Below are 10,481 nucleotides of genomic sequence, written 5' to 3'. Positions count from 1 at the left end.
GTTAATCGGTTGAAGTATTGAAGGATCGATCTTACAAAGAGAAAGTTGTTGTTTAGAAAATCCGTCGGAAGAGCTGTAAGGCTAAGACTCAATAGAATGAGGGTTTTGGTGGTCACAGTCGTAAGTAAGCAAATAAACGTAAATAAAATCAAGTAAAATAAATGAAACAACCGTTAGGCATCAAGGGGATCACAGGGGATTGATGATCTATCTATCTATGAAAGTTCATGATTAGTTTGTTTATCTAAGACTCGGACTAAGAAACACGAAAGAACCATTAACTTATAGGTCACAAGCTAAACGTCTAAGATCACTATACTCTGTTACTCAACTATCGCAGGCAACGACGCATAGATCAAAACATTTAAAACAGGTTTGATTCTAATCCATGAAGTTTCATAGGTAAATGGTAGTGCTTCCTATGACATGACACACATCTAAGCTAGGTCAAGCACATGCAAGCTTTTAGCGACGCACACACACTTTAGATAATAGTTAGTTCATGAGGCTAACTTAAAGCATTAAGCAAAGACTTAGAAATAAAGTATAGAATAATAAATCTAACAAACCCTAAAAATTGCCACCTAAACTAAGATCATCTCCCCCCCTTTGATTATCCCTTTAAATCTAACTATAAAACTACTCTAGCATGTTGAAGGGAATCATCAAAGCAAGGTTTCAAAAATTCATAAACATAAAAAAATATAAATTAAGATTAAGGTTTAGAGATTACTTCTTAGAATCGAGGTACAAGATGTAAAGACTTCTCCTTATGAAAACTAGTGTATCAAACAAGCAAAAGAAAGAGAAAGAGTTGGTGAACTTCAGAGGCTTCGAGAGAGGAATGAGAGAGAAGGCTTTGGGGATCCTTTTGTGTACACCCTAAACCCTAGGGCTTAGATGAGTATTTATAAGGTTTTGAAGGCTTAGGGTTTTGTAAAGGTAAAAACGTTTTTTCTTGTTGAGTGGAGGGCAAGGGGAGGCGAAGGATGGTTATGGACCATCGTGAATCCTATGGGTCGGGCCGCCGTGAAGGTTGCTAATCGGGCTGTCATTAAAGTCCACTTGGCTTCAAACTTATCTTCTCGCTAGTTTATGACATGTTCTGATAAATCGGGCATATCTTCCAAATGGCTGAACGAAATAACTTGATTCTAATTCTAGAAGAAAGATGACTCTTCCTTCTTTCCATAGAAACCATGTTCGTCAAAAATTGAGTTCTGGAAGTTCTTAAGAAGTATCCCGTACTTTAAAACTCTAAATCTATCCTGAAACATATTTTCCTTGTCTTTTGGTCCTTTTTGCTATAAAACTTGTAAAACCTTCATGAAACTTAAAATAAATGATAATAGACATTAAAGCCTTGAAATCATATCAAACTCTTCCTAAATGCATATGAAAACTATAGCTAAAATAGGTAAATTAATGATATTATCAAAAGTGATTGCCAGAACTGTGTGAGTGAGGACAAAACAAAGGAAAAAATCATGTGGCGATTTGTAAGGTCGATAAACAAGTCTTTAAAGCCTCTCGGACGTAGGAAACTGACTGTCGGATATGGATAGGCTCACATACCTAGTGAGAGGACGTGATGCCCGTTAAAGAAGGTAGGCCCATGGACTAGGAGGGTACATGGGGCCCACTAAGAGGTGGCAGTCGGGGTGTTATACTACAAATCACCACATGATTTTTCCCTGTGTTTTGTCCTCACTCACACAGTTCCAACAATCACTTCCCGGAAGGTTACCCATCCTGAAACTACTCCAGCTCAAGTAAGTTTAACTCTAGAATTATCTCATGACGCTTGACCAAAAAGATAAGTGTACTTTAGTGACGTGTTGCCAAAACAATTCTTTTAAACCTCTCCGCAAACCAGAGTGTCACATGTTACTTTGACTTAAAACAAATTGACTGTGCCAGCTTCTGTTTTTCCCAGTTTCAATAGTCGATAGCAACACTGTAAACAAGTCTATGTTGGTCTTTAGAAGCGATTGAGCTGAAGGATTGTTCCATCATTTTCTTTTCGGGCTGCTCTTCTTTTACTGATCAAGTCTCCAGTTCCATACACCATCTAAATTGCCTCCTATGATGCGGACAACTCCACAGTTGCAATCTGTATGTATTACACTCTCCAAACCAATTTCCCTTTTGATATTCCAAACCAAATCAACTGGAACTCAAGAAACCCGATTTTCTGAAACCTACCAAGTTGGGGCTGCTTAGAACCAATACTAGTCTCCCTGTGATTATAGTGAATGCTTCTTCTTGCTTCAGGGATTTGCACTTCACCAGCTTTTTCCCTTTGAACTTCAGGGAATCTCCAACCTATATTAGTAGTGTTATCTCGACCGCTTCTTCCCATGAGTAAGGCTTGGGATGTCGTTCCCTGCTCATAGGCCTGGGAAGGCGAAGCCTATGACTTTGGGATCTTATTTTATGAATCCTGCTTTGGTTTCTGATACTTTGTGCGGTTTTTCCGGTTACCTCAAAAATACTAGTCGTTGGTCTGGCCACTCCTGCACCATAAAGAGGCATCAGGGAGGTGAAAAGTAATCTTTTGAGTATTAATCAAGTCCAATCAAATCACTTTATCTCTGCTTGGTGGCTTTTGTCGTAATGTTGTCTTAACACTTTGGCTTAGGCGTTGTAGCCTTTCGTTGGCTGTTGTAATCATTTCTCTCCTAAGGAATTTTTGATATTAATAAATAATCTTCCACTTGAATTTTTGATGTCAATCATAGTGGCTCAAGTAGATTTTTTTGCATTCTTCTTCCACTTTTGGTGGGATCCCCACTTTTGGCTTCACTTGAACTTTACCGGGGGCGCTAGCACAAGTGTCTTCATTAAATTAGTGTGAAATATGAACCTGTGCTGTTTTCTGATTTTGATGCTTTGTTTTCTGTAATAGCTGTTATGGCATGGATCTTAGAATCTCAATTTATCGTGAGAGTTAGTTAGAATGACATATAGTGAAACAACTAAAATTACCTAGTTCTGGGAACTGTAAATAGATTAATCCATATTTTTTTGAAAAATGACATTCTAACAGTTTTTTAACATATTAAAAAACTATCAGTATGAATTATTTTTTGATAAAATATGTATAAAAATAGCAATTTAAATAAAAACTTCAAAAAAAATTATCATCTTTTTCTCAGGATCCCGTTTTCTTCTCTTCCCATTGAAAGCTTTGCCCACACAGTTGTTTTCGTCTTTACTGCAGATTTTTTTGTTGATTGCATTGTTTTGACTATTTATTTATTTGTTCAGTGTTTGCAGCTTTATTTGTTTTTCTTCGCTAATTTGTTTGTTTGGTGTTTGCAAATTTTTTTTTTCATCGCATAATCGTTTCTTAGTTCTGTTGTCTTGATTACAAATTTATTTATAAGTATTTGCAGATTTAATTTTTATTTATCGAATATTTGTTTCCATGTGATAGACGTAACAAATAATTTTGAGAATGTAACTGAAGCCATCCAAGCACAAGATTGTGTTAATGAGATCAAAGAGCTAAAGTTGTGGTCTCATGCTATGAGAAAGAGGTACAAGAGGTAAGGAATCCTAAGAACATGGTTGTTGGTTGCAATTTTTTGTTTCAGTCAAAAATTTTAACCATTTATCTTTATTCTCAACTTTCTCAATTCCATCAGACATAATGGTTTTAAATTATATATTGTCAAGAAAATATCATCAAATTCAGGTCTTTTGAAGTTTATTAACTCAAAAAATTACTTCCAACATCTTACATATGTTTATTAATCTTACATAATTATTCAAAAATAAAATACAAAGATTAGTATTCAGAAGCCCTAAATCACAAAATTATTATTTGATTATTTATTTTTTTTGTTCACGATTTTTTTTTCTTTTTTTTGTACAGAAAACAATCAAAAATAACAAAAAAATGTTTTAGTTATTAGCGACATCAAATTTTAAAAGCAGATGCGTTTACCGCCATTCTCCGTTTGCTTTCTTTGGGTTTATAAAGGCTTCGACCAACAAGATTGGCACACTACGGATTTGTGGTTGTCCCATATTTGTTTGGTTTAATTTTCCTTAATTAAAAGTATAATAATTTGTTTTCTTAATTTGTTTTAATTTTTAATTTAATTTTGATTTATTTTTTAAATAAATAATTTATGAAAAATTATGATTGGTTGAGAAGAAAGATGTAAACAAAGGTGTTCACCTTAGAGGTGAACCTAAGTATTTTTTTCTTAATTTTTATTAGTTTATCAAGATTATAAAACAGCTAACCATTTCTAACTAAAAAGATTAAGAAACAAAAAAATTAACGGGGTCAGCTGACCCCCCTCCTCTCTTATTGCGTCCGCCCGTGCAACTAACCATGTATTGTATGTCTGTATGTTAATTATATAAAAAATTTACACAGATGTTTTAGAAAAGTAGGAATTTTGCTAGTATATAATACATTTTCTCATCTATTTAATGTCTTGGGTGTAATTACAATTAACACCCTGGAATAATTTAATATTTTTAATTTTGAAAATAATTTTAAAAAATTCACGTCATCAAACACTTCTACGTCATTATCGACAATTTTCTCTGTCTCAAAAGAGAGTGAAACTCAATTGTTGTATTACTGTTCACGAACGAAAAAAACTCTATCTCTCGGCGATTCCGACGAAGAACCCTAATTCTCGTCTCTCTCTCTCTCTCTCTCTCTCTCTCTCTCTCATTTTGTCTACACTCATTTTTGTATTTTCTTGTTATGGTACGTGTTGAATCTTTATTTTTGAGTGTTCAGTCAGTGGAGTTTGGCCTTTTGTTGCAGGTAACGCTCTTTAATGTCAGTCAACCGGCTCCATTTAGCATATGCTTCTGCCTCCTCACGTATCGCTTGGGGAGATGGGGAAGTCATAGATATTTCCTGCAACTCACATAGGACATCATTCGCCGCCTTTGTGCGGATAATAATGTTGCCCACCAGTTGCTTCTCCATGCTACGAAAATGAGGTTTTTGTCCTTTCTAAGATTTTGAGAAACGATGCATCGCAGAAGTAGAATGAAACAAAGGAGGTGAACTGCTCCAATGGTCTGCCATTTGAGTTAGAGACACTGGATGCTGTGCTACTGCATAATAAACTTAAACGGCTTCTTCACCCTCACTTTCTCCTCAGAAATGTAGAGAACCGGCACCTTAAGTGATCTGAACAACCCCCAGGCTCGAAAATAGAATATGACTGACCATATTGCTGGACCCCCTCCTGGTTAATTAAAACTCGGTCAGTTTCTTGCAAATAACCCCATCATGTCGCTTGCTACACCATGTGAATATTGGCCTTGATAGCTCATCTCAACCATTTCACAAAAGTTGACCAGATCCTGTAAGTCTTGCATGCCTGCTGAAATAAAAGGATTTGAATCAGAAAAGGAGTGGTCTTCATTCTCTAAAATTTCATTGAAATCTCCACTGACAACCAAGCTCTATTATGGAATAAAGGAGACAAATGATGATGTCGCAGATCTTTCCAATGCTCCTTGCGCTCTGCAACCAGGTTTGATGCATAAACAATTGTGAGAAAAAAATCATGCTGTCCCTCAATACTAACTGAAACTATAATGAGTTGAGATGTCTTGAAAACTGGTGTAATCCGGACATTATTCTTCCAGACCAGCCAAATTCTGCCCAGTCTATGCTCTTCATAGTTAGATAGAAATAACCAGTTAGCAAACATAGAATCAATAACTCTCCCAGCTCTACATTCCTGAACTTTTGTTTTAATCAAACAACCAAAATCAAAATTACTGCGGGCCATCCACTCCCGCACCACTCGATGCTTCTCCTTCCTATTGAACCCTGTGATATTCCAGAAAAACCCGGACATCAAGAATTTTTGAGGATTTTACGGGTCGGCATATTACTAGCCTAGTACTCTGCGAACCATTATGCGTAAGAAACTTATGCCCCTCATTTGAAGCACGTGGAAGAGAAGGTCGAAGCACCACCCCCCACTTGTAGTGTGTCAGACTCAGTTCCCCTCAGATCAGTCTTATCCTCTAGAGCCATATTACAATCACCATTAGGCTGTTTGCTCACACTATTACTCTGTTCCGAATCGGATAAAACTTCCTCTCCCTTCTCCCCCTTGTCACTAAGACAGGAAAAAGAATTTGAAATGGTCGAAACATCTTCCTGACACATACCTAACCGTTTAGGAGGACTGCGAATCCCCTTAGTTGGTGTACACCATTCCTGCTCCTTGTCCTCTGCAATTATAGCAACAGTGGAGGTAACCTTTGCATCAACTTCTTCCACTACCTATGATTCAACCATAGCAACTTCCTCAAAACTTATTGATCTGCTTTGACTCTCGGCCACCTTATTCTCAAGTAAAATCTGTCCAGCCTTGGCTTTGGCCAAACAGTCCGAGTTCGTATGACCCCATTTTGAGTAGTCAATCCATCGTGGAGGTAACCATGGATAGAAAAATTCCACAACGGTATCACCTCCCTTTCCTGATTTAAAAGACATATGTTTTGGCAAGTTCTTAGTTAAGTCCACCTCTACAAAAACCTTGGCCTCTTCAAAAGACCTACATGCCTATGTATCAGGGTGCAACTTCTTTGGTACTCCTAGTGGACTTATAACATCCGTGAACCAAAATCCCGGTTTGGGGATTGCATCGGTCGATGCAGTAGGTGCATCGGTCGATGCATGTTCAGTGTTCTGCGTTTTGACTTAAGTTAAACGATGCGTTTTGGGTTAGGGAAAACCCTTAAGTCGAGTGTTTTGTCTCATTCGGCGAGTTTAGCCATTTTTGAGAGAAAGGAAGAGAGAAATAGTGTTCTTGAGTGTTCTTGGTGATTTCTGGTGTTGGTGGCATTTTCTGGTGAGATCTGAGGCTTAAGACGTTGTAGAAGCTTGCTAGGAGTGTTTTATTGCTTGTTTGAGGTTCAGATTCGTCTTGGCAAAGGTAAGTGCAGGACCATGGCTTATCTAAGCTAGAGATTTCTTTGATCTGCTTGTTATGTGTTGTTAGGCTTGTTAGATCGTTATTCTGGACGTTAGGAAGCTTTCTTGTGGCTTGGGATCGAGTTTTGAGGTTGTAGGAACGAAGATCCGGCGAGAAGCTTCAGGGAAAACACGATGCTCGGCATTGCATCGGTCAATGCACTATGTGCGTCGGTCGATGCAAGTGTGAGGATGACACGTAAAACCTTAGTGTTTTAATGTTATGTCGAGCATGCGTTAGTCGATGCAGTGCGAGTGTCGGTCGATGCAAGTGCATCGAGCATCGGTCGATACAACCCTGTGTCGGTCGATGCATCCCCATTTGGTGTCGGTCGATGCATGTTGTCATCGGTCGATGCAGAGTCCTGGTTTGTTATTGTTGACTGTTGATTGTTGTTTGATGCTTAGAGATGTCTCTATTGCTTGTGTGTATAGCCCAGTAGATGGGAGGATTGTCTTACTGAGTGTTTATAAAATACTCATGCATTGCAATTTGTGTTTGTGGTGCAGGTAAAGGCAAAGTGTGATCATGGAATCAAGGCAATGAAGAGGAGGATGTTCTAGTGGTTCGCTTGGTTGTCTGGCTTCTGTTAGGTTGCTAGAGTTGAGTCCTAGAATGTTGTTTAGGATTGCCGGTTCTCTGGTTTATGTTGTTGGATCACTAGTTTATGATTTGGAATTAATGTTGGTTATGTTGAATATTGGCTATTTTATATTTATTGGATATTTATTGGTTATTGATAATTGTTATTCTGCTGTTGGTTGTGATTGTGGTTAGGTGTCTAGTGGGTATGGGACAACTAGTTGTAGTTAATTTATTTTTATTATTTATTATTTAATTTAAAAAAAAAAATGGGTCGGGTCATTTCAGTTTGGTATCAGAGCCCATACGGCTCTAGGTTTGGGTTCACTACGCTTTATGTTGTAGATGTTTGGCATTTGCATGCTTTGATTGATTATGTGAGTTAGTCAGCTGTGTGGCATAGAGTCCTAGAACATCCTCTTCGAGCCTACTGTGTGATTCCACGGTGAGTTTCAGTTTCTGTGTTATAATAGGAATTGTTTGCTTAGTCTTCTGTTCATGGTAGTGCAGATGGCTAGAGATGGTGCTGTTGCTGGTCGTGGTCGTGGACGCGGACGTTGTCGTGGTAGGGGCAGAGTCCCAGAGGTTAGTGAGACTGCAGACCAGAGTGTGACAGTTGAGGGTGTTGGCGAGTCGCAGGGTGTTCAGGGGGATTCTGTGAGTGTGGCCGGAGGGGGCGGTGTTGATGCTCCAGTGGCCGATGGTGCTAGGGTCTCGGGTGTGGGAGTCCCAGCGGGAGGAGTCCCTGGTACTGATTTTGCGGTTTTGCTAGCACAGTTGTTGGAGCGGTTGCCAGCTGTGGTACCGGCTCAGGCTCAGGTTGTGCCACCAGTTGGGGCGGAGGAGCAGCAGCCAGTGGCTGCGGATGCAAGAGCTCATGGACGTTATTTTTCCATGCTCAAGGAGATGAAGCGTCTCGGGAATGAGAGGTTTTTAGGTGGTACATACCCTACCGTTGCGGATACGTGGAGGACGAGTGTGGAACGTAACTTCCATACTCTGAGATGTCCTGAGGAGTTTTGGGTGGACATAGGGGTCCACCATTTGAGTGGTGATGCTGAGGTGTGGTGGAGATCAGTGGCTACTAGGAGAGTGCAGAGGGAGATGACTTGGACTGACTTCATCTTGGAGTTCAACCGCAAGTATTTTCCTAGAGAGGCATTGGACCGGTTGGAGGTACAACTCCTTCTGTTATCTCAGGGGACACGGTCAGTGCGGGAGCTGGACTTGGAGTTCAGTCGACTTCTATGTTATGGAGGTCGTGCTATGGAGCCTGACTAGGTCCAAATCAGGAGGTTTATGAGGGCTCTTCGTGATGACTTGAGGGTCCATTGTAGAGGACGTAGCTATGCTACGCGTGCAGAGCTGGTTGAGACTGCAGTAGAGTTTGAGGATGTGTTTCAGTCATTGCAGGGATTACCACCATCTCGGTCAGATCCTTTTACTATTGAACTAGAACTGGGGACGACGCCGTTATCCAAGGCTCCTTACAGAATGGATCCAGCAGAGATGGCAGAGCTGAAGAAGCAATTAGAGGATTTATTGGGTAAGGGATTCATCCATCCTAGTGTATCACTGTGGGAAGCGCCGGTGCTGTTTGTGAAGAAGAAAGATGGGAGTTTCCGGTTGTGTATTGATTATCGGGGTTTGAATCGGGTCACTGTGAAGAACAAGTACCCTCTTCCTAGGATCGATGAGTTGTTGGATCAGTTGAGGGGTGCTACTTGGTTCTCAAAGGTAGATCTGGCGTCGGGTTATCATCATATACCGATAGATGAGGCAGATGTGAGGAAGACGGCTTTCAGGACGAGGTATGGGCATTATGAGTTTGTGGTGATGCCTTTCGGGTTGACTAACGCGCCAGCAGCGTTTATGAGATTGATGAACAGCGTGTTTCAGGAGTTTCTGGACGTGTCTGTCATCATTTTCATCGACGATATCCTGGTATATTCTAAGAGTCCTGAGGAGCATGCAGTGCATTTGAGGGCAGTTCTGGAGAAGTTGCGGGAGCAGAAGTTGTTTAATAAGTTGAGCAAGTGCAGTTTCTGGCAGCGTGAGATGGAATTTCTGGGTCACATTGTTTCCGCAGAGGGAGTTTCTATAGATCCGGAGAAGATTCAGGCTATCAGGGATTGGCATAGACCGCATAATGCCACTGAGATCAAAAGTTTCCTTAGCCTGGCAGGTTACTACAGGAGGTTTGTGCAGGGTTTTGCAAGTAGGGCACACCCTATGACTAAGTTGACAGGGAAGGATGTTCCTTTTGTTTGGTCACAGGAGTGTGAGGAGGGCTTTGAAAGCCTTAAGGAGATGTTGACTACTACGCCAGTGTTGGCTTTGCCTGAGTTGGAAAAGGGTAGCTTCAGCTCAGGAGCAGGAGATGGAGTCTCTGGTAGGAGAGATCAGTGCTTTGAGCTTGTGTGCGGTTGCACAGGAACCGTTGGGTTTGGAATCAGTTGATAGAGCAGATCTTCTGAGTAGGGTGCGTTTGGCTCAGGAGAAGGATTTGGGGCTGGTGAATGCCTCAAAGGATGTGGATTCAGAGTATCAGGTCTCAGATAATGGTACTATCTTGGTGCAAGGTCGGGTTTGTGTGCCCAAGGATGAGAAGTTGAGGTAGGAGATTCTGAGAGAGGCTCATGCGAGCATGTTTTCTATTCACCCAGGAGCGACTAAGATGTACCGTGATCTCAAGAGGTATCATCACTGGGTCGGGATGAAGAAGGATGTAGCTAGTTGAGTCGCGAGGTGCGATGTGTGTCAGCTAGTGAAGGCTGAGCATCAGGTTCCAGGCGGGTTACTGAAGAGTCTACCCATTCCTGAGTGGAAGTGGGATATGATCACTATGAACTTTGTGGTAGGATTGCCAGTGTCTCGGACTTTTGATGTTATTTGGGTCATTGTGGACCGGTTGACTAAGTT

This window comes from Camelina sativa, chromosome 20, assembly GCF_000633955.1.
Source record: "Camelina sativa cultivar DH55 chromosome 20, Cs, whole genome shotgun sequence".
Classification (NCBI taxonomy): domain Eukaryota; kingdom Viridiplantae; phylum Streptophyta; class Magnoliopsida; order Brassicales; family Brassicaceae; genus Camelina; species Camelina sativa.
The sequence above is the reverse complement of the archived record's forward strand: the minus strand, read 5'-3'. Positions refer to the sequence as shown.